The sequence below is a fragment of the Macrobrachium rosenbergii genome, chromosome 32 (genome assembly GCF_040412425.1).
Source record: "Macrobrachium rosenbergii isolate ZJJX-2024 chromosome 32, ASM4041242v1, whole genome shotgun sequence".
NCBI lineage: Eukaryota > Metazoa > Arthropoda > Malacostraca > Decapoda > Palaemonidae > Macrobrachium > Macrobrachium rosenbergii.
Genome location: NC_089772.1, coordinates 12,434,125 through 12,460,370, shown reverse-complemented (window position 1 = coordinate 12,460,370; position 26,246 = coordinate 12,434,125). Strand labels below are relative to the sequence as shown.

The 26,246-nt window shown below is 37.9% G+C and overlaps 1 protein-coding gene across 2 annotated transcripts in view; it reads left to right on the top strand.

The window, feature by feature from the left end:
* LOC136855697 (caspase Dronc-like) overlaps positions 1-26,246 on the top strand; it is a 429,110-nt gene that overhangs the window by 277,614 nt on the left and 125,250 nt on the right. For both annotated transcript variants that reach the window (XM_067133013.1, XM_067133011.1), the window contains exon 3: positions 2,750-2,813. The gene's annotated coding sequence lies outside the window, so the exon portion shown is untranslated. The remainder of the gene's footprint in view (positions 1-2,749; positions 2,814-26,246) is intronic.

Below are 26,246 nucleotides of genomic sequence, written 5' to 3'. Positions count from 1 at the left end.
AAACACTGAGACTAGAGGGCTGCAATTTGGTATGTTTGATGATTGGAGGGTGGATGATCAACATACCAATTTGCAGCCTCTAGCCTCAGTAGTTTCTAAGATTTGGAACTCGGACAGAAAATAAGAGCAGATCTAGAACTGTTTCAAGGAACTGCAAAATTTTTTGAAGAATTAAATACTAATATAACAACTAAGAAAATCGACTTATGAAGACACTAATCAATACTCGTGGGAAATTCTATTAAATATATTTCGATGAATAGTAAAATCCATATCTTCGACGAATGAATAGAAGAAGCAGCGAGCATTGAAACGAATCGAATTCCTAATCCCACATAATCAGAAATAATATATATATATATATATATATATATATATATATATATATATATATATATATATATATATATATATATATATATATAAATACAAAATCCTCAAAGGAAAGAGAAACAGTGGAGTACTGCAAGGCCTTTCGACTTCTTGTCCTTTACTTTGCACTCTTTCCTTCATGGATTTTGTCGTTTTATATATATATATATATATATATATATATATATATATATATATATATATATATATATATATATATTCATCACGTTCCATACTTTCATGATTCAGTCATACAGTATACTTACACACATATTTACTTCATTAAAACACACACTTCAAAGCATTTCGTAAAATGGGCTTTGGTACTTTTTCTCTCCTCTTATCTTCTTCTTATATTATGAGGACGCAAAAACGTTGACTTGTGTGGCACAGGTCACGTGACATCACAATGGCGAGTAGGAGACATCCGCGCCACCGTGTCGCGCCCGGCCGCGGCTCTTGGCGTGTCTCGGACCTGTTTGCCTACGCGTTCTTGACACGTCTAAGATATGTTCTTCGTTCATGACATGACGTGGACCTTGTCGCCTCGCGACCGGGTATAAATTATCCTAATCGCCGTTTACATTTAACACACTTTGTTTCCCGGGAATCAAGGGCTCGATAGCATCCCCCAGCGTAGGATTCGGTGCTCTCTGCGAATCCTACTTCATCCTGCGTTTGCCATTATTCACATTTTCTAGGGAGAGACGATGGGAAAAACTTATTTTTTTAATATTTTGTTTATAAAGGTAAATGTTCAGGTGAACGCTACATCATTCAATCATTACTTATATTACATTAGATAATTTTCTGAGATGTTATGAATGCTTTTGATGTCGTAAGTATAAAAAAAGATGGTGCGAATAAAGTAATTAGCTATTTTTACGAAAGCCTTAACAGCTGAACGATGCCCAGGAAAAAGACCACCAGGTCATGTAAGACCTTGTAATCTTCATGTCAGAGAAGGTAGTTTCTCGATTATATCCATTACGAGCTTGATGACCCGCGCTACGCTGCGCTGGAACCTGGCGCTGCCTGGCATGTCTCCCCTACCCTCCAGATCCCCTACCTACCCCACCCCCACCCGGGGCGGACCAACAGGTTTACGGGAGGAGGGTGGATGTGTCATGTCTCCCCTACCTTCCCGATCCCCTACCTACCCCGCTACCACCCGGGGAGGACAAACAAGATATATCCACTCGGGTTTTATTGGTATAGATTATTTGGCTAGTATTTTGCTACTATCCAGTATTTTGGCATCTTCGCTACTTTTATGATGGATACTGGTTATTTCTACTATAACAATGGCGTAAAAATAACTTCTCTCCTTTTTTGCAGTGACAAATTTCCTCCAAGTTCCGTGGTGAAATAGCCTCTTGGGAAATGTATCTCCCTTACAGTATAATTAAGTACTTAACTTCTACAGAAGTGGTTCTTAACCTTTTTATTACCACGCCCCCTCTAAGACTTGGTCCTTGCCTCCACGCCCCCGTCCCCCACCCCCCGCACGGCCCCTTGCAGCTATGAGTAAAGTTCCCTCCCAGATTTAAAGGAAAATAAAAAAAAAAAAGAGAATGGGTGTTTCTATTGTTTTAGGAATGAATTAGTGAGATACTTGACTTTGCTTCTTAGCGACTCTTGTTAAGAGAATAACGAATACAATTAGAGAATTTTTAATTTTTCCTAAGGCTCGCCCCCAACCATGGAAATTGTTGACGCCCCCCCCTAGGGGAGGCGCACTTCCAAGTTAAGAACCACTGTTCTACAGATTTCCTTTATTCCTTTAATGACGTCCTTCTTACTACTTTCGTTTCCTATCCAGCCTTCTGAGATGTTCAGTTTTTTTTTTTTTATTATTATTATTTCATAACTGGGCATTTTAAGACACTTCTCCTTGCATGTGGCGTTGTATGTTGCAAATAACTACCAGGATATCTCAAACTTCCGCTGGGCTGAAGACTGAGATTCGGGTAGGTTGTCCTGTCGAATCCAGTTAAAAAATGTCACAGGAAAAAGTCACGGGAAAAAAGTCACATTAATCTTTATTAGATAGTGACCCCCAAGGGTTTTGACCTTTGCGGCGTGTTTAGTACAAGCCCGTCGGGGATTTCCGTATAAACGTAAATAAAAGACTGTAAATGAATGTGACTTTTTTTTCCTGTGACTTTTTTCCTCTAGCCAAAATTGTGACTTTTTCTTGTGACTTTTTCTTGACTTACCGGCCACCATCCTGTCAACTTGCTGTCCATCCACAAATTCTTGTTCTTTATTTTCCGTCCTGATATTACTGTTTCTTTTCTTCAAACTACCCGAATTATGTTAATTAATAGCAGTAGAGTTTTTCATTCAAACTAATTTGTTCCTCCTTTTGCTCCAGGTGACGAGTTGGCAAGAATTACATAACGCGCTGAGATCACGTAACACCCGCTTTCAACAAATATGTGAGTACATCGTAATATCTGTTCGGTGACGTTGTGATTTATCGGAGATGCGGCATTTAAAACTATACGAACGGCTCATCCAGATCGTCATCTGAATGAGACATTTGTATCTTTGGGATAAATTGACTTTTCTCTTCATGAAATTTTGAGATACTTTAGAGAACAAAATACAAAATACACCCGCACAAGCATAAGATTACACGAATGAAGAAATGGCTGAATATGCGTTATGGGGTTATCCAGTCAAAATGTATATATATATATATATATATATATATATATATATATATATATATATATATATATATATATATATATATATATATATATATATATATATATATATATATATATATATATATCCCATTTCCTTCATCATTCCCAATGTTCCCAAGAACACTCTCTCTCTCTCTCTCTCTCTCTCTCTCTCTCTCTCTCTCTCTCTCTCTCTCTCTCTCTCTCTCTCTCTCTCTCATTATCGTGAACTGATTCGTTAATAGTTCTTTGTAAAAGAAGCGCGCCATTCCTTTACAGACAGCAATCAGTGATACTGAAAAGTTATCAAAATAAAAATCCAAAATCTATCGGAAAAATTTGCGATGTTACAAAACCATTTAAGGGACTGCTGTCCACTTACATAAAACTATACCGATTATTAAACTTCTCTCTCTCTCTCTCTCTCTCTCTCTCTCTCTCTCTCTCTCTCTCTCTCTCTCTCTCTCTCCTTCCACCCCGGCTGAGAGAAGTGTTGTATCTCAGCTGACCAGCGGAGTATGTATTGGCGATCTTATCCCCGAGGTTCCCCCTCCATGTTAGGCTATCTGTGTACAACACCTGAACGATCGTAGGGGTTAGCACACTCTCTTAGCCTTCGCTTTCTTATAATCCAAAACACATCTAGACACTAAATGTGTTTGTCTGTTTGTACAGTGACAATACTTGCCCGGGGAAGCTTTGAGTGTGGGAAGTGTATGTGTGTGTGTGTTTGTTTATGTTTGTGTGTGTGTGTGTGTGTAAGGGCGTGACTTTGTAAATGTTTGTTCAAGAAGATGCTGCTTGAAACATATGCTTTCAGTCCAGTGGCGGATTCACCTACAGTGCTTCGTGGTGGCGTAATTAATGCAGTATTGCTATGCAACAGCGTGAATATTTACGGAGGCAATAAAATTCTCAGTCAAGCCCCTTGCAATGAATAACAAAAATCCGAATTCAGCGTGAATATTCACGGAGGCAATAAAATTCTCAGTCAAGCCCCTTGCAATGTATAACAAAAATCCGAATTCAGTCTTTTATTTCAGATACCTGAAATGCATACATACATACATTTGGGCATCGAGTATTGAACAGGAAGTGGGTCTCGGAAATGTATGACGGGTACATAGATTAAAAGCAAAAAAATTCTCGAGCCGTACTGTAACACATTGCAAACTAATGAACAGAGGTATCATGGATTTCCAACAAACCCACATCGATTGATATATTTCAGATTTAGAGACTTTTCTTTTTTTTCTGTACTAAATAACTGGAAGATTTCTCTAGACTTCGTCTTTGTGATGAAACCCCAATTCGGTTTTTGATTGTATTATTGACATCGCTATTCAGTATTGGGAACTTTCTTAGATCTTGTAAAGCAGAATACCAAGTTGTAGAGTTCTTATGATGAAGAATATAACGCAAAGAGATGCGCTGGATAGGAAATAACCATTTTTCCATCATCAAGTGTCTTTTCAGGCAAAAGAACGGATAACGGAAAACGGGATAATTGCCAAAAGTTTCGACGCAGGAACAGCTGAATGATTTACAAGAAGAAGTCAATCAAAGAAAGAAACCTGTGAACTCACAAATAAATTCTTTCTTACAGAGATGGCAAAAAAGCACGGATGATAAATCTTTATTTTAAGTTACGCCATGATCGTTAGTATTTTCTCATTGCGGTACGTAGAAGGGAAAACACTGTGATAAATCAGAACAGCTATAATGTTGAGGTGTGTGAGTATATGCACAGGCTTATAAGTTCTCTTCCACTTTCACACATGTGTGTATGTATGTATGTATGTACACACACACATATATATATATATATATATATATATATATATATATATATATATATATATATATATATTTGTCTTTGTCTTTGTGCATATTTCAAGCGGTCAAATAAACAAATGATAGGCTACCAGGGTAAATATTGGCTAATCAAATGAGTACCGAATAAAAAAATTAACTTCTTTCACTTATCTCTCCTTTAGGAATACATCTACACACACACACACACACACACACACACACACACACACACACACACACACACACGCACACACGGACGCACACAAAGTGGAGAGTTGAGGTATGCGTGCATAAGGCGGGCGGTAGACCGGCCAGCTCTCCATAAGTGGATCTGTACAGTGTTTTGCGATGGTCGGTGAGATAAGAAGATTTGTTGGGTGGCAATAGGTCCTGGTCACCTGCGTGTTACAATGACAGAGAGAGAGAGAGAGAGAGAGAGAGAGAGAGAGAGAGAGAGAGAGAGAGAGAGAGGATGAGAAAGAGATAACTGGAAAAATGGAATTGATCTTTTTGCTGGATGAAACGGAAAATTACAATTTTGAATATCTGTTGTCATGGTTTTGTGAAATAAAAATAGAATAGCTGAGTGAAATAAATTGCCCGAGATATTTGCCGTGTGATCACGGAAAATTAAAGTTTGAGTGTCTGTTGAGAGAGAGAGAGAGAGAGAGAGAGAGAGAGAGAGAGAGAGAGAGACTGGAGAAACAGAATAACTGAGTGAAATGAATTGCTGTATGATCATGGAAAATTACCAGTATGAAGGTCTATTTTCACAGTTTCGTGTAAAGATTTTAGCATTACTGGTCATCCTCGTCAATTTCATTTTCCTTTGGCACATAACCAATAGCGTCTGTCAACTTAAAAGACTAATGACATTGGGAAAGTATCAAAAGAAATAGGTTGTTTCAGCATCACGCTGTTATGCTTGCCAGGAGCATGAAAGAATTTTGCCTCTCTGAAAAGTAGCATCTTTGGTTAAAGGGTAGGTTGCTCTATTAAAAAATCCTAAGTAACATTTTGATTTTTATTACAGAACAGCTGATCTCTGTAAGTGATTTTCTTCATGCCAACTTCAGAATGTATGGAAAAGTCTTATTTCTGATCTGAGACATAAACCAAAAACTGTTGAGTCTGTTTCATGGTACACCACAATAAGTAACTATGGATGGGAAACTGCATTACGCCAAGGTGAATCCATTATTATTTTTTAATTTAATAGCAGGATCTGAAGCTAAATGCAATACTCTCTGTAAATAACAAATGGCTATAAGATGACGTGTAGGAAGATACTCAGATATTGATCAGTATCATTAATGAATATCTCATTAATGATAATTTCCATAATGCTAAGAAAGATTTTTTTGTTAATGAGTAGGAGAATATCACATATCAAACAAAGATAAGAGTTACAAGAAGACTATAAACAAGTAAAAAATGCCCCGAAGTTTCTTCTGTGCAATCGAGTTTTCTGTACAGTGTGTAGCTGTATGACCCGTGGCCCATGAAGCTTTCAGCGACTGCTCGGTGGTGGCATGTCCTGTAGCGGTGCCAGACGCACGATCATGGCTAACTTTAACCTCAAATAAAATAAAAACTACTGAGGCTAGAGGGCTGCAATTTGCTATTTTGATGACAGGAGGGTGGATGATTAACCTACCAATTTGACGCCCTCTAGCCCCAGTGGTTTTTAAGATCTGAGGGAGGACAGAATCAAGTGCGGACGGACAGACAAAGCTGGCACAATAGTTTTCTTTTACACAAAACTAAAATCACCCGAGACGAAAATTTTCTCGAAACAATTCAATCGTGAATTTTAGGAAGGGAAAAGGGGTTTTCGATTTTCATTGTATGATATAGAAGAGATTAAACACAATGTCTTTTTCAGACTGCAAACGTAGTTAGAATTCTATGAGGTATTCTATCGGCAATTATTGGTTAATGTATTTATATCGTTCCTTGCAAGTTTTTCAAATTTGAATTTAGCTCACAAAGTAAAATAAAAAAACGTAGCGCCCATCAAAAGAGCAAGTGAGCCAACCCCACTTTTTTTTTTATTTTCCTCTCTTTAAAAATTTATTTACTTTTTATTTGCCTTACATTGATGTCCCTCTCTCACTCAGAATCGTATTGAGTATTCAAAATTCACATCTATAAAATATTAAGCTTAAAAGCTTACAATTATTCTAATTCTGTTTTGAGTTATTTCCTTGTAAACCTTTCCAGTTCTTATGACCACAGCAATTATGGCTTTGGAATTTGCTTCTTCGGTTTTCCAACTGATGATAGTGTCAGAAAGTCTATTTGTTCCAATTCACAAGTTGCGAGCAACAGACCTTTCACCGTTTTATACACTTTACGTATTTTGTATTTTGAAAATTCCTGTGAGAATGACTGAGTTTATCTTTTTTTTTATTGATTTATTAGATCATGCCAAAAAATAAGTGAAATGTAAGAAAAGCCATTTGAGTAAAATTGCAAGTTTTTTTATTATTCTCTACTTCAAAGTTATTTTGAGGCTCAAGAAAAAAATTTACTAGTTTTTTATTGCTGAATCTTATCAGATTGCCTGAACAAGGATTTCTGCTCTGGAGTTCTTTAGTCGGGGATTTTTTTGTTTTAACAATTCAGAGAATTATCAAAATTTCAAGACTAATTCAAGAAAGATCTCCTGAATAAATCGACCTGTAAACGTTACATGACTCTTTGTACGTTAACGCTTAATTTACATCAAAAGCTTTTACTTTATGCAGACGAAGGTGTTCAGAATTCTAAATAGGCGACAAATCTTAAAAACTCAGCCATTTGCGTCATTGCTGAGGAAGGCTTGGATCGGAGGGGGCCGGGGTGGGGGGTAAAAGAAAGGATTTGGCAGTCGACACTGTCGCTGCTAATCGGCCTTTTAAGGCCAGGCGACTTGAGAGGCCTTTGACCGGTGGCAACCCATTGGCAGACAGATAACTGGCAGAGCTTATCACTGACGTGCCACTTAAGCAAACGATTGCTTCTTCCGTGCCCCTGCCACCGATGGCACCGTAGAATAAACGCCCCTAATTCCTGACGCCGTAAGTCCCTTTTCCTGAAGAAGAGGCGCGAGAGCTTCTGTCAGCGAGATCCGACAGCTACTTGATCAATGAGTCTCGTCCTTTCGTTCCTGGAACCCGGACTTTGCACCCTTTGAAATTCAGTTAATTCGCGTAGCCACTTGGTCCTGCGACCGTGGAGCACTTCCATTGCAGAGGCCTTTCTGGTATTAGATGCGCGCGTTCGCAAAATCCCCAGTTCAAATCGAAAAAAAGACTGGAAAACAAAGTTCCGTGGGCTTGCTTCACCGCGGGCTGCCACTCTGGTGCTAGGAGGAGCGTCCATCAACAACCGCACTACCTGCCCAGTAGGCTCGGCCAACGTGGCGCTGTGTGAGATTGTAAAGAACGTGTAGACTGGTGATGGGCTGTTTTGGACTCTTGCTTTGGTAGCAAGGGAAGCGTTGAGGATAAATAAGAATTTATGTTTGCGTAGCAAGTTTACAGTGTCATAAATACTAAGTTTAATATTCGGGTATAATTGTTTAGGAACAGTACTTTGAGGAATATATGTCTGTGTGCAAATATACTGACTTACCAACCAACACACATGCGCATATATATATATATATATATATATATATATATATATATATATATATATATATATATATATATATATATATATATATATATATACATATATATATATATATATATATATATATATATATATATATATATATATATAGATAGATAGATAGATAGATAGATAGATAGATAGGCATGATATGAACGGGTGCGTCGGACGTTTTAAATCAGTCGTGAAGCGTCTATTAAACTGAACTGCAAAAGTGAACCCTTACGCTCTTATGGCTTGTAAGTATCTTTCCTAGGAAGTTAATTGCTTAATCGTTAATTATTTTCCAAACTTCCATGAATACAAATGCGATTTATCTGTTTTTCACTTGCATAAAATACTGTTATCGAACACAGTTCTAGCGTGATGTACTGATGTATTATATATCTGAATTTCTTGCAGTGTAAAATCTGAATAATAAGTATAGTATAATACCCTTGATTGTGGTATTCAAGTGTCTCTGAATATTTTTTATGTTTATTAATATAATCAGTTCGTAATGGAATTTTTTATTGTGTATTTTACTGTTTTCTTAAGGATGAAAATGTATTGTTTGGCTTTTATATTGATTGTCACTGTTCTGAAAATTAACCAAATTATGCTTTTTCAACCCTTATCTCTCTCTCTCTCTCTCTCTCTCTCTCTCTCTCTCTCTCTCCCTCCGTTCCGTTTACCGTTGTACAATGAATCATCCCTCCTCCTCCCCAACGTCGAACTCCCCACCTCACCTCATCCACTCTGTGCCTTCTTCAGCCACTCCGTCAGTAGTCCCATTACCACTTTAGAGCCACTCCATCTTCATAAGTCCCTACACCTGAGACTTACCTTCCTCATCGCATCCTCGGGGAGTTAATCTCCCGGCTGACATGAGCATTAGGGCGTCCACGAACAGCCTCGGCTCCAAAACGAAAACGGTTCCCAGGCGGCCGAACGTCAGGCGGAGAAGCAGCTCCGAAGGAAACCTGTTATTGAGAGTAAAAGGAGGATGGATGATGGTCTTGTACTTTACAGTAATGAATTAGGGGTACTCAAGCAGTACCAGAGGGGGTAATAAAAAGAACAAGTAAAAAAATGCCCCGACGTTTCTTCGGCGCAATCGAGTTTTCTGCACAGCGTATAGTAATCAACGCCACTGAAAATAGATCTATCTTTCGGTGGTTTCGGTATAATGCTGCATGAGACGCCGCCCGTGAAACTCTCAGCCGGCTGTGGTGGCCTGTCCTATATCGTTGCCAGAAGGACGATTATGGCTAGCTTTAACCTTCAATAAAATAAAAACTACTGAGGCTAGAAGGCTGCAATTGGGTAAGTTTGATGACTGGAGGGTGGATGATCAGTATACCAATTTACAGCCCTCTAGCCTCAGTAGTTTTTAAAATCTGAGAACGGACAGAATAAAGTGCGGACGGACAGACAAAGCCATCTCAGTTTACGTAAGTTGAAAACACGGAACCAAACAGGGATTAGCCTCACGTGTTTGGTCTTCCTTTACATTTTTTTAAGTCTCGAGGAAAAAGTCTGAAAACATTCTAAATCGAGCGTTTAATTTCCACGTCCATTTGGATGAATAGTACCCATGAAAAATGTCCGAGAACTTTCAAATTACTTTTGGTATGGGTTCGTTGTTATTAACACATTTTTTTGTTTGCAAGAAAATAATTAGATATATTGTGAACGTTGACTTTTTAATCTTTTTCTCATTTTTAGGTATTTTCTGTTCATTTTACTTTCCATTGTCTTATTATTTATTCTCCTTATTTCAGAATAAGGATGCAGCAAACTACTACTACTACTACTACTATAATCTTTTACTACTACTACTACTACTACTACTACTACTACTACTACTACTAATAATAATAATAATAATAATAATAATAATAAAATAATAATAAAATACAATCTTTTACTACTACTACTACTACTACTCCTCTTCAGCTAGAAAACTAAAGAATGAGCAGGCCTCGAAAGCTCCTGAATTTAATAATAGCTAATATCATAAATAATAATTTTGTAATAATAAAGATAATAATAATACTATACTATAATAATAATAATAATAATAATAATAATAATAATAATAATATGAAAGTCCAAATGAAGAAATTTATAACATTCTTCATGAAAGAGTATTCCAGTAATTAGCCTCCACCGTGAGAGGCAATTTAAGAGAACGCCTAACCATAAAGAATCCATTTCTTAGCCATCCAACTCCTCGAGATGTCTGTCCCGTTCTTTAATTCATTCTGACAGAGAGAGAGAGAGAGAGAGAGAGAGAGAGAGAGAGAGAGAGAGAGAAGGAGCTGTTCATTATATAACTTCTTATGAGAGAGACAGAATATTATGTAAAACATTATTGTCAGGGATGGAAATAGACAAGTTGATAGAGAGAGAGAGAGAGAGAGAGAGAGAAGGAGCTATTCATCATATAACTTCTTATGAGAGAGACAGAATATTACGTATAACATTATTGTCAGGGATGGAAGTTGAGAAAGAGACAAGAGAGAGAGAGAGAGATTCATCATATAACTGACAGAATATTACGATAACATTATTGTCAGGGATGGAAATAGACAAATAGACAAGTTGAGAGAGAGAGAGAGAGAGAGAGAGAGAGAGAGAGAGAGAGCAGAATCTTCCATCTCTTCCCACAGAGAAATATCATCTATAAGTTAGACCGGGTCTGTTCTATATATTATCCACTTAGATCCTATATAACCCTTTCCTGTCCATTATACATTAACCAATTACACACACATCATCCCCATCCACGCCTCCCGTCACCCGTCTCACCCATATCACCCATCTCTCTCTCTCTCTCTCTCTCTCCCCGGCTGACTGACATCCACTTTTCTTTTCACCCGCACTGATGGATTTTCCCAGGCCAGACAGACATACAGACAGACAGGGCATGTTGAAAGAGTTGATTTTATTTTTATATATGTTTGTTGTTCTTTAGAAAATGGTTTTTCATGATGTTGATGATATTGTAAGTACACAAACATATGCGGTATCAGTGTATGTGTGTACACACACACACACGCATACACACACATATATATATATGTGTACACATATATATACATATATATAGAAAAGTGTAAGCCGAAATCTCGCCTCGCCTTTGTTAATGGCATAGGAAAAACGACCCTATCTCCTTTATCTGTAACCTGGGTCTAATCCATTTCCCTTGTTCTCTTACAAATTAAACTGACCATTGTGTTTTCGCTCACCGCTTGTTCCTTGTCTCGCCTTTGTTTCATTTTCGTCAGACTTTCCCATTTTTTCGTTCTTTTCTTACTTTTCCATTCCAGTATTCCATTCCATTTCATTTTGATCGCCTTATATCAGTCATTTTCCAGTAATCTGTTGGAAGGAGACGGATATGCCACTGTGATAAGTATCATTGGAAATCTTACGTCTGATTCTATTCCTTGCTCTGTAGTGCAGAGGCTGGGAACGTCCTCGTTTTTTTTTTTTTTTTTTCCTCGCAGAGCAAAAGCTGTGGAAATCCTAACTATGGTTTTCTTCTTTTTGTGCTGCAAAGGCTGTGGAAGTCTTCCATTTTGGTTTTATTCCTTGCACAGCAAAAGCTGTGGAAATCCTAACTATGGTTTTTTTCTTTTTATGCTGCAAAGGCTGAGGAAGTCTTCTTTTTTGGTTTTATTCCTCGCACAGCAAAAGCTGTGAACATCCTAAGGTTTTATTCCTTGCACGGCAAAAGCTGTGAAAATCCTAATTATGATTTTCTTCTTTTTGTGCTGCAAAGGCTGTGGAAGCCTTCCATGGGGTTTTATTACTTGAGCTGCAAAAGCTATGGAATCCACCTTTTAGTGACTGCTCAGTAAAAGCAGTGAATTCTCTTTTGAGATTTTACCCCTCGCTATACAGATTCTCGGGAATTAATTCCTCCTTCTACTTATTTGCTTTTGCATTCCAAAACCTTTCTTGTGATTTCACTCCACGCAGTGCAAAGGTCGTTGCGCCTTGAGTTGACTTTCGAGTCTCTTTTGCTCTTCTCTGCAATATTAAGTGAACACGTGTATTTTGATCGTTTCGTGATTTATAAACATTTATCTTTTGTATTTCTTGCTTGTGTTGTTTCTTATTTTTAACACTTTCTATTTTATTTTAAGAAAGATTCACATATATATTTAGTTAAGGCCTTATTTATTTTATCCTATATCTATGTGTGTTTAGTTACTATAATAATAATAATAATAATAATAATAATAATAATAATAAGAATAAGAATAATAAGGAAAAATAATAATAATATTAATAATAATAATAATAGTAATATTATTAAATTATTATTATTATTAGAAAAATTGATGCAGATGCAGTTTGCCAGCGTGAGAGCTACCTGACCGTGTTTTATTGAGGTAAACCACAAAAATGTTGATCATTTACTCTTCACCGCGCAAAGGCAACAAAAATTATTGTTCGCCTAACCATTAATCCGGCTGGATGACATGTTTATTGCGCCTGTCTGTATTTCTCGAGTAGAATGAATCCGAGCCAAAGTATTTTAGTTTGCGTAGCTGTTTTCTCTTTGTTAAAGAGAACAGACCGTGATTATATATATATATATATATATATATATATATATATATATATATATATATATATATATATATATATATATATATATATATATATATATATATATATATATATATATATATATATATATATATATATATATATATATATATACATAAATATATCTTTAAATATATATATATATATATATATATATATATATATATATATATATATATATATATATAAGATGCACCTGAGGATCAGGTTTCTCTTTTTAGAGAGAGAGAGAGAGAGAGAGAGAGAGAGAGAGAGAGAGAGAGAGAGAGAGAGAGAGAAAGCTATTTCAATTTTTGTCTTCCGTAGCATGCTAAGCTTTCTTATTCATTAGAGGGAGAGAGAGAGAGAGAGAGAGAGAGAGAGAGAGAGAGAGAGAGAGAACTTAATTCAATTGTTATCCTCTGTAGCATGCTAGGTTTTCTTATTCATGAGAGAGAGAGAGAGAGAGAGAGAGAGAGAGAGAGAGAGAGAGAGATGTGTGCGTGTGTGTGTGTGTGTTTTTTAGAGTCAGCGTGTGTGTATGTGCGCGTTCCAGCGCACGCCATAGCGCACACACAAAGGGGGCGGGGCCGAAGGTCAGTCCAGGTCGTGTGAAAGCCCCGAGCGGCGGCGCCCCGCCACAACCCTTCCATCTTCCTTCGGGATCCCAGCGTCTCCGTCCCTTCCTCCTATCTCTGCCTTCGCCATCTTCTTTGGGCTTTGTGGTCCTTATCTCAGCTTTCCTTCTCTCGTCTTCTCTTTTCTTTCCTTTTTTTTATCTTTTCTTATCTTTCCTTCCTGGAGAAGATTTCCATCGGGGGATTTCGTCGCTTTCACGAAGTTGGGTTTTTTTTTTTTTCGTGCGACAGTAATGTTTTCCGCTCCATATGCGTGCGTGTCGTACACGTATGCAAGTGTTTGTTTGTCGTCGTATATTCCTGGGTTCCGTTTTAGATCCAGACTTATACAGAATACATACATACGTACAGACATACACACATACATGCATGCAGATAGACGTGTATACATACATGAAATTCATACATACATGCATACAATAAAGGATCTCCTTTTAGTGATCTGTATCATTGAGGTCCACTTTGGAGTTAATGACATTCTACACAGAGAATTTATGTTTTATGGGGTGTGTGTGTATATATATAGATAGATAGATAGATAAATAAATAGATAGATAGATATAAATATGCATATATATATATATATATATATATATATATATATATATATATATATATATATATATATTTTAATATTATACCATGTACCTTTACTACTTCCGACTATTTGAAGAGACAAAAAGCAACGACATAAAACAAAGTCAAGAATGAATGCAAGCAGTTTGAAAGGTAAACCTCGGCAAATGTCAACAAGGGTAAAAGTGAAGCATATTACGTTTTTGTAAATGCGTAGGATAAATTGCCTTCGGAAAATCAACACAAGGAAAAATTCAAGCTTCATTTAGGAATTCTTTTACTTTGGATAAGAGGTTATTTCCCTGTAAACTGATTCCCGGGAATTTGGATTTAACTGGTACAAAAATGCACAATAAATCAATGGCTTGGTTACTTTTAGTTTTTCTTATATATTTTTTAATAAACGCAACTTACAATAATGTTTGAACGTCAAGCATCTTCAGTTTTTCCTTTATTTTAATATTTTGTTATAAATATCTACTAATTTTTCCTTTATTTTGATGTAAGTTCATTATGAATATTGATAATTTTGTTTATTTCAAAATGTATATTATGAATATCTATAAGTTTTTCCTTACCTATATAATTTTAATTATGTACCTCAAAGTTTTTTTTTTATTAATATATATTTATAATGAATATTGATAACCTTTTATTTTTTTGACTGTATAAATCTTTATGAATATCGATAAGTTTTTGTTTAACCATATCATTTTTACGATTATCGATAAGCTTTACATATATTTATTATTAATACCGATAAGTTTCTCTTTAACTATAAATATTTTTATGAATATCATTAAATTGTTTCTTTATCTTAATGTATATTTACAACGAATATCAACAACAACAAAGATCTAAATTTCTCTCAAACAGCGACGCAAAATAAAATTTAAAAAATCATTGACCCAACAGCGCCTGGTTTTCACTTTTCCCCAAAAATAAAGTCTAGATTTTTAGGAGTTCCTAGACCGTAAGGTGAGCAAAGTTACTACTTGTTTTCGACCCTCGCAGCCATCTTATCTCCGGCTATCGAAGCCGGTAAATTCTGAGTCTGTCATTTCCTTACCCAGTAACTTGGCTGACTTGCCTCTGGTAGCAGTTTCGAAGGCTGTTCCGCTCTGATTGATTTACGAGGCGCAAGCACTCCGTGTGGCCTGCAGTGAGCGCCTGTGCACGTTTCCAGTCTCTCTCTCTCTCTCTCTCTCTCTCTCTCTCTCTCTCTCTCTCTCTCTCTCTCTCTCTCTCTCTCGTTTTTGGGATCTTTCCTATATAGTGGCCCCACAAGGGTTTTAACCCGGTATGTACCCCACCTCTGCGGCGTGTTTAGTACAAGCCCGTTGGGGATGACCGCAAAAACACAAACAAAAGACTAAATATCATAAAGATAACGATCCCCAAGAAATATCAGTCCTAGATAACGACCCCCGAAAACCCTTGGGGGTCATTATCTAGGAAAGATCCCGTTTTTGCCTTCATACTAGAAAAAGAGAAGTCATGCGAGGTATGTCTTAACAAAATAAAAAAAAAATATTATAAAAAAATAATTGACAAGGAGGTAAACAAGTCTTAAAGACGGATGAAGACGTATTTGGATGTACAAGAAGGAAAGCACAGGAAACACTGGTTCACTGCTGTTTTCCCTGGTCTTATGCCCGAAAGCACTCAGGCTTCAGAGTGTGCATATCTCTTCTAATGCATCCACCAGTCACTATACTTCTTTGGCCCATGGCCCAAAAAACTTCATAGAAGGCCGTCAATAAAAGTTGAAATATATAATTATATATATATATATATATATATATATATATATATATATATATATATATATCTGATTAATAACCAAAAGCAAAATTTTGTGAAATATTGTGAATCATTATTTTCCGGTTTATCAACCACTTGATCAATTTTTCACTGTAATGCCGTTGGCGCCTCTGCTGGAAGGCCCATGTTGCAATTTCATATTTAAATTTCATTTTTATCGGATGTTATAAGGAGTCTTCAACGCTTCAGGCACTTTGGAGCCAAGTGATTCGGATTCATTGCCTTCAGCGGAGTCATTCAAGGTGACGCTAATGAGGACTGATGGAAGGTCTCACATGACCAAAAAAAAAATAAATAAATAAGAAAAAAGGGACGAAGTTTCCTCGGCGCGATCTAGTTTACTGTACAGCCGCTACAGCGTATAATCAAGGCCACCGGAAATAGATCTATCTTTCGGTGGTCTCGGTATAATACTGTATAAGCCTAGCCCTGTGAAACTTTAACCGCGGCTCTGTGGTGGGCTATCCTATATCGTTGCCAGAGGCACGATTATGGCTAACTTTAATCATAAATAAAATCAAAACTACTGAGGAGGCTAGAGGGCTGCAATTTGGCACGCTTCATGATTGGCGGGTGGATGTTCAACTTACCAATTTGCAGCCCTCTAGTCGCAGTAGTTTTTAAGAACTGAGTTAAGTTAAGTATATCTTAGTTTAACCAGACCACTGAGCTGATTAACAACTCTCCTAGGGCTGGCCCGAAGGATTAGACTTGTTTTACGTGGCTAAGAACCAATTGGTTACCCAGCAGCGGGACCTACGGCTTATTGTGGAATCCGAACCACATTATACCGAGAAATGAATTTCTATCACCAGAAATAAATTCCTCTAATTCTTCATTGGCCGCTCGGAGACTCGAACTCGGGCCTAGCAGAGTGCTAGCCGAGAACTCCACCGATTCGTCCAACGAGGAACTAGATGGAAGGACAGAAAAAGTGCTGACAGAAAAAAGTGCGGACAGAAAAAAGTGAGGACAGGATAAAGTGCGGACGGACGGACAAAGCCGGCACAATAGTTTTCTTGTACAGAAACCCGTAATGGGAAGTTTATGTAATATTCGTAATTATCTTTTTAAATGCGAACACGTAAGACTGACAGTGAAAGAGTGACTACATAAACCCGAGAAATAAACAGTGCAAGACTAGCAGTGGCGAGAAGAGAGAAATGAATTTCCTTATAAAATAAAATATTATATGATACGTAAAATGAATCGTAAGAATTTATGACAATTGCTAAATTCCTGAGGCAAAGACGAGCTGGAAATTAGAACGGAAATGAAATAAGTTGCAGGTTCAAAGAATGAGATGGATAAACTGACTTATGCTGAAATTCTAGATGAGTTCAAGGTTCAAAACACACGGTAAAAGTAGAAGGTTGTTGGGTCTCATGTGAGGAAATAATAGCAATTTTGAAATATGTGGAGAAAGTGGTAAAATCTCCATCACGCAAAAAAAAAAAAAAATATATATATATATATATATATATATATATATATATATATATATATATATATATATATATATATATATATATATATATCAAAATCACAGATCTTAAATGGGATGGGAAAGCGTTAGAGTTGAATAAATGGCAAAACGTCAAGAAACCTGGAGTTGAAAAGTAAGAAACGGAATGTAGAGGAAAATAAGTTTAGAAATGCAGAGTAAAATAGGAGCAGAACTTTGGCCAGTTTACGAAAGAGAAAGAGAGAAGTGTTGGATCCAAAGTTATGATTTCAGAGGAAGAAACACTTTAAAAAAAAAAATTATTCCGAATAGCTGAGGGGAAAAAAATTCCAACAAAAAAAAAAATCTAAATGTTCCGTATAGCTGAGGGGAAAAATTCCAAGTTCAATTAAAAAAAATATCTAAATATTCAAAATAGCCGGGTGAAAAAAATTCCAACAGTTCGATTAAAAAAAATATAAATATTCCGAATAGCTGAGGGGAAAAAATTCCTTCCAACAGTTCGATTTAAAAAATATATAAATATTCCGAATAGCTGAGGGGAAAAAATTGATTCCAACAGTTCGATTAAAAAAAATATCTAAATATTCCGAATAGCTGAGGGGAAAACATTCCAACAGTTCGATTAAAAATATATATCTAAATATTCCGAATAGCTGAGGGGAAAAATCCAACAGTTCGATTAAAAGAAAATCTATATATTCCGAATAGCTGAGGGGAAAAAATTCCAACAGTTCGATTAAAAAAAAACTCGATATTCTGAACAGCTTAGGGGAAAAATTCCAACAGTTCGATTACAAAAAATCTAAATATTCCGAATAGCTGAGGGGAAACAAATTCCAACAGTTCGATTTTAAAAAAATATCCAAATATTCCGAATTGCTGAGGGGAAAAAATTCCAACAGTTCGATTTAAAAAATCTAAATATTCCGAATAGCTGAGGGAACAAATTCCAGCAGTTCGAATAGAAAAAAAATATCTGAATATTCCGAATAGCTGGAAAAAATCTAAAAAATTCTGAGGAAACAGTTCGAAATCCCAGACGAAGGAGAATTGATAAAAAGGATGTTATGAAGATAAAAAGTCCAGCTGCGTCAAGGGAATATCAAAACTTTCAACGAGAAAATATAACAAGATCATTAAAAATTGGTAAAACAAATAACCGTTTTTAAGCACGTGTTGATATTCAGGATTGTTGAATGCAAATGGAAATATCATTTTTAACGGTAAGAATATATAAAGCCTTTGCGATGGAATGATTCCGCTGAGACATATTGTCGTTGGATCCTATGCATTACTACGTTGGTCTTTCAACCCCCTCCTCCCGAGGAGAAGTAAGAGGAATTACGAAGTGATGAAGACGAAAAAGAACGAAATGTCTTGGAGTTCTTCTCTCTCTCTCTCTCTCTCTCTCTCTCTCTCTGTCTGTCTTCTCCTTCAAAGACAGGACTTAGGGCGGAGGGATACGGAGGGGGGGTGGGGGGGCGAAAGGGTGGCCAAACCAGTGTTTACCTCGGCACAAAAGCTAAGACAAAAGCCCCAAAACGAGCTTTTAAAGAAAGACCCTGGGCGGAACATCAACATAATAAGAGATAAACATCTCGCAGACGTAGCAGCCTCCCTCCCTACACTTCCTATTGTCCACGCTCTCTGCGACTCATATAACACCTGATTTACATACAGCTCGCCTTGATCATTTGCGCGTGCGCACTTAACGTGCGCATGAAAACCTGCGCCCCGTAGACGTATGCTTGCGTAAGTGCTTGAAGTTCTTGAATTTGGTTTGGTTTGCCTCGAGAAAGTAGGAATGTTCTAGAGGTTGCCGACAGTATCGTTCCAGGGGTATTAATAGATGTTAAGATTTCTTAAACTCTTTTACTTCCTGTAACTGGATTTGCCACAGGAATTAATACAACCCCTTATTTACTGGCGTTTCTTTTCAGAGCTTTTCTCATTACGCCAAGATGACCAAAGAACTCCTTTGTAATATCTTGTATTTCTCCGCTGGGAAAACCTTGAAGCATTGCCTGCTTCTCTCTCCCTCTCTCTCTCTGCAATACACCAAGTATATTGTGATGTTCGCAAAATAAACCACGAAGAACGATCATGATCCTCTCCGGAGATAACCTCTTGGCTGTTGCTGTTAGTGTGGTAATTACGGTGCATATTTCCAGCCTCCATAAGCAAGCTACATCATACTCGGGGCAAGATGATTCAACGGCGCGTCATCCAAAGTGAACGTCGTCAGGACTCAGACCTCCCAAGATCGCACCTGAACGTCGCTGTTATGCATTAATAAAGTCAGCGAATACCTACCATTACATCCTGGTCAGAGAATGGCCCTAACAACGCGGGAGTCTCCGCCATTTGTTTCCCGAAATGAGACCCCATTATAGAAACAATTCCCGGCGGAGAGCCGCTGCATAGGCCAAGAGGTGATCTTTGCAAAGGGGAACACAGGGCGACCTGGGACTTCACAAAGGCGCATCTACTACTACTACTACAACTACTTCTACTTTTACCACAGGCTGCCGGTAGTTGTTAGCTTAATTCGCCCCTTAAAAGAGAGAGAGAGAGAGAGAGAGAGAGAGAGAGAGAGAGAGAGAGAGAGAGAGAGAGAGACAAAGCGCTGCCAATCCAAAATCGACTGGCGGATACTTCTCGTAGGAAGGGGAGAAGCAATAAAACCTACATAAAATGAGGAGAACAATGAGGTAAAGAGTAAGGTGAACCTTTATCTAAACTTCTGCCACAAATCTGCAGGCGAAAGGCGAGACCTCCTTGCCTTCCCGGTGGTCACAGTTGCTTAACAAAGGGTATATATCCCCTACATGGCAGAATATATCAGAGAAGATTATGAAAAAAGAGATGCCATCCCTGCATTGTACAGAAATGGTGCTTATGACCGTGCTAAATAAAGACAATGGTCTTGTTCCTGGCCTAATCATTAGGAGACGGGGAAGAGAGAGAGAGAGAGAGAGAGAGAGAGGTGGGGATGTTTAGGGGGGGAAGTAGTAAATTAAAATGGTTTTTCTTAAATGTGAAGAGGAACAGGGACCTCGTATTCACAAGATTTGAAACTATGTTAATTTTTCCCATAATAACTCAGATCTGAACTTTCATTTTAGCCAATGGTTTATATCGACCATATCGTCCCTGAAGGAACTGGACCATGTGATGGATATAACTGTACTTTTTTAATGTGTACCATTAAATACCATCCGCCCCTCACAGATACCCAACTGAGAAAGCAATCTATAATTTTTTATCAAGACAGGTGTTCCAACATTCCAAGGAAAAGGAACAAATATATTTTTGCAGTTTTGCCTTTGCTGGCGAGAAGATTGGAGCCAAGAATTCTCCGTAATAATTAAATAAGAGACGAGAAACCTTCCCTCGACATAATCTTTCTCTTTTCGTCTTCCAAAAGATCTGCGGAATACTGATATTTTATTGGTCGCCAATAACGTATTTTATGGCTGCAGATTTTCAGGGAGATAGCCGATTTTAATTTTTTGTTTGGGAAAATTCCTTGCGTACGGAAAGATGAAAAAAAAAAAGTTCACAGGCTCAAGGCCACCACTAACTCTCAGTTATACCTGCGCAGGTAAAATTGAACCCACTAGCGTTCAGTTTTGCCTGCACAGTCATGATCTCGCAGGTATAACTGAACGTTAGTGGGTTCAGTTTTGCCTGCACAGGCCGACTGTGCAGGCATAACTGCGCAGGTATAACTGAACGTTAGTGGGTTCAGTTTTGCCTGCACAGGCCGACTGTGCAGGCGTAACTGCGCAGGTATAACTGAACGTTAGTGGCGGCCTTAAATAAAGCTTAACGTTAATTTTGAATGAGTAGATGTTAATGAAAATAAGTGGTTGGGAATCCCACATTCTTTCTATAAACGCAGCCTACTCCGATTAGCTGAGGTTAAATGCCAGCTGTAGTTTTGACTCCTTAGTAGGGAACAGACAGAAATGGGTAGCGACTCGAAGTCTTTACGAACGTGTAAAAACTTTGTATATGTATGTATGTGTGTACAACATAAAACTGCAATTTCCGAGAAAATTGCAAGTGGGTTCAATCAAAGATTCAAATCAAGTCGTACACAAATCAACAAAGTACCCAACGAGTAAGCAAGAGAGACGCCAACAAAACCCCAGTAACCCATACGGAAAATAAATCTGAAAACCTGAACAGCGAGCTTCTGAGAAATCCGTCAGGACGGAGACGCCTGAGAGAGGGGGGGACAGCTGCTGCCCTTGCGGTCACGCCAGACGCAGGAGGATATGACTGCGGACAATGCCATCGTTACAACTCCACGGGCGGTACACTATCACCGCGGCCATTATCACTATCGTTGACACCGCGGGGACGGAGATATCGTCAATCACCCTCATTTATTATCACTGTTGTCAAGTTTACCGACTGGGCATTTCAAGAGTCTCATTAAAACTAATGGCAAAATGATTCCCTCTCCCTACATGTGTTGGCAGTGATTTTGTGTTGCAAGGTACCCGGCACGAGGCCTTTCGATAGCGATGTGTTAAGGAATGGATTGGAATGTAAGAATTTAGGCCAAAGGCCAAGCACTGGGACCTATGAGGTCATTGAGCGCTGAAATGGAAATTGAGAGTAGAAGGTCTGAAAGGTGTAGCAGGAGGAAAACATGGCAGTTGCACTATGAGATATTTGTTAAGAGAGGGTGGATAGCAAGATGGAAGAGAGAGAGAGAATATGAATGGAAGTACAGTCAAAGGAATGAAAGGGGTTTACTCGCTCAGTTAGACGGGATATGTTAATACAGGCTATTGTTGTTTTTTAATAATACTTTGAATTTTAATATCTCAAGATAGTTCCTCAAGGAGGAGGGAGAGGAGAAATTCGAGAAAATTAACTGAGAGAAAGACAAGAAAATCTAGACAAGAATTAAACCAACTAACAACAACAACAAATAAATAAAAGTTAAAAAATGGGAAAAAGAAAGGGAAAACCTTTATGGAATGAAGTCAGACGAACATAATAGACCCACAATGAAGAACACATCCGTAACTAAATATTCAGCGAAAGAACAGGCGTAAACATCACAACGTTCAAGGTAAAAAAAGAAAAGAAAAGGGAGTTTTTAATCAAAGGATCTAACCCCTTACCTCAACGCTCCATCCTCACCACCACCACCCTCCCCCTCCCCCTTTCTTTCTTTATGCCGAAGACCTGTGAAGGGAAAGGTGAGGCAGACTCAGATGGACACAAAGCGGCCGGAGGAACAATTTCTCAACTTATTCACATGGAAATCACAGCCTCCCCTTTTTTCTTCTTCTTCTTTTCGGGGCATAATTCTTACCTGTAGACATTGCCGTAAAATAATGTGAATTATGTCCGTACAAATTGCGGCTGAATCACGTCTTTAGGAGAAACAGGACGGGGTGGAACTCCGGCGGTTTTTTTTTTTAACGTTTTCTTTTCTCTTTCTTCTTCTTTCTGACTTTTTTTTTTCTTTGCGCTTTTCCCGTCAGCGTCCATTGTCCTCTGGGGATCTACTACTACACCTGTCGCTTTGTTTGGATTTCGTGAGGGGGCGCTGTTTGTTTTCAGGAATGCCAAGGGTCTTTGGTGGATTTTGATTTGTCTCTGTTTGACATTGTGATACGGTGTTGGCTCGAAGAAGGAGTTTGACGCAAAGGATAGAATACACTTCCCCTATATCAGTGGTTCTTAAGCTTTTCCAATGTGTGCTCCCCTTTCAAATCAGCAGTCAGTTCTCGCACCCCCTGAATTGCACTGTTGTAGCAATGATAATAATAATAATAATAATAATAATAATAATAATAATAATAATAATAATAATAATAATAATAATAATAATAATAATAATTTTGTTTTTATTTTTTTGCAGAAAAAAATAACATGCGTATATAAAAATATATTTTTCTTGAATTATTCATAGGCAACACCAGGGGCTAATGGAACCCTCCGGAATTCCCGGAAGATAGCCTCTATTAGGCAACACCAGAGGCTAAAGATTCCCTCCGGAATCCCCGGAAGATAGCCTCTATTAGGCAACACCAGAGGCTAAAGATTCCCTCCGGAATCCCCGGAGGATAGCCTCTATTAGCCAAACTGATTTAGTTTTGGAATAAGACACAACACAGTTCCTGCTTTTGTGACGTGGGCCCCTTTTCAGGCTTAATCGCGGAGCCTAGTGACCCTGGTTAGCCTGTAGAAGTCTGGAAGAGACTGGTTAGCCTGTAGAAGTCTGGAAGAGACGGTCCCTTTGGTCAATGTGCCCCCCAACCATTTCAAATTGGGTATTCGTCGTTGAAGGGATAATTCCTCCATTTTTGTTTGCATGCATGGCATTCGGTACTTAATTTTCTAATGACGGTCTCGCATGTGTTTAATAAACTATTCTGAATGACATGATTGCCAACATTTTGTTATTTCTGCAATCATTACCAGGCATCATGTTGGTGATGGGCTGATTTCAGTTTTTGATAAAAAACAGAAATTTGATACAATAGCATCCTCCTGTTTTAATCAGAGAGAGAGAGAGAGAGAGAGAGAGAGAGAGAGAGAGAGAGAGAGAGAGAGGAAATAATTGGCCATTAACCAATGATAAAAAGTCCAGCCACAGTCAGTAATAAGAATGACTCAGGTTTTGCCCCAATGGACTCTCCAGTCTTGGACTCGAACGATTTTGACATTTCTTGAAGTAGTCTTAATTTCGCCCATTATAAGCCAGTTTTAAAACTGGGACCTATTTTCGGCTTTGCAGTAACAAGGTCATTCAAAATCATTTAGATCACCATTATCGGAGAATTTTAATTTTGTTAAATTTACATCTGTACTCCAGCCTCCAGCCTAAACTTCCTCCATCTGCAGCCATAATTGCATTATAAGAGCTCAGAGAGAGGCAAACATCGAAGGTGACACAACCCTGCCTTGCAGCACACCGCCCTTTACTATAAATTCCTTTGACAAGAATCCATCAGCTTTATCTTTGTGTCTGCTTTGTTTATAAATGGTTTCAGTTAACTTTTACTTGAAGTTTTACATTCAATACGCACTATATGACTAAACGAAAGCTTTTGATTCGTGTAGTTCTTCCCTCTACGACAACAATTTTATTAATCTTTAGGCGTGTTATCAATTCCTCTCCCCAATCCACAGAGGAGTAAGCATGCAAAATTTTTCAGTCGTAGCCGACGTAAGTGGTAGAGTGAGAGAGAGAGAGAGAGAGAGAGAGAGAGAGAGAGAGAGAGAGAGAGAGAGAGAGAATGTTAAGAAACTATGCACTTCATTTATAGTAGGCTGTATAGAAATTTCGATGAACTTCCTTGTCAAAATGACATGTTTAAAAGAACAGTCCTACCTGTTTTTACTTCGCCTTCATCTTCTCAGCTCCTTATCTTCAATTATGTATATCAGTATATTAGCAGCAAACTTCTCTCCATTAGAGAACAGGTGTTTTTTTTTCAGACACTGTGAGAGAAGTACACAGACTTTTTAAATAATGAAGCGTCCTTTTCCAGTGATACCTTTAAAACAGTGGTTTTCAAATTGTTTGGTATCGTTGCCTACCCGGGCAGTGGTGGGATAGGTTACCATGACCCCTACCTACCCCATACCTCTTCAGTAATGTGAAGTTATAAAATAAATGGAAGAAAAATATTGGAATGCTTAATTTCTAACGCATCTTATATGTAAGACGCTAATTCTCACTTTTACTCAAGTCTCAAGAAGTAAAGAAGTTTAGATTTTAGACATAATCCCTTTGACAAAAAAATTTAAATTGAAGCAGTGTTCTTTTTATTACAGATTTACTGAATTTTACTGCAAAGAACTATTACTTTTAGAAAGTGGCTCGTTGCCCCCAAGAAACGGCTTCATTCCCCCCCCCTACGGGAGAAATTACCCCCAGTTTGAGAACCACTGCTTTAAAAAATGTCGATGCATTTTAAGTCTAATTCCTTCAGTCTTTGGACATTCTGGCCAAAAGCCCTCTTCCGTTTCGGTAAATGTTTATTTATTGTTCTTTTATTTTGCATTTTAGTGAGCTGACCGCACAATATATTTCTATTTTTTAATATTATTTAAGGTTTTTTTATATACTTTTTCTTTCTGCTTTTTACACGCAGAGGCTAAAAACATCTGTTCGTGGACTTCGTGTTAGCCAATGTTGGATACAAAAAAACCCTAAAATGATTACGTACTGTACTGTTACAGCGTTATTACATTTTTTATTTTGATAACAGCTTTTTTTAAGTATTGTCATTCTACATAGATCCTATACCCACATCCCCACTCGAAGCCCAACCTACAGCATACTGCTCATGACGTTAAAAAAACGAGAAAAAAGTCCTGATCCTTCTCAATGGCCCAACTGGTCCTTTCATTCCATCAACCACCCAACACCAACCCCGGTTGCTGGAGGGTGTGGGCGTGTGAGTGTGTGTGTATTCAAGAACCGTTTGGGCTGAACATGTGGGCGGGCTCCTCCTTATGTACCTGGCGAAGAGTTAACCTTTTATCTGTGGGAACCGTATCCCTCGGGTACTTTATGGTCAGGTGCCCGTGTTTAAGTGTGCATGAGCGTGCGTGTGTCGGTGTGCCTATAAT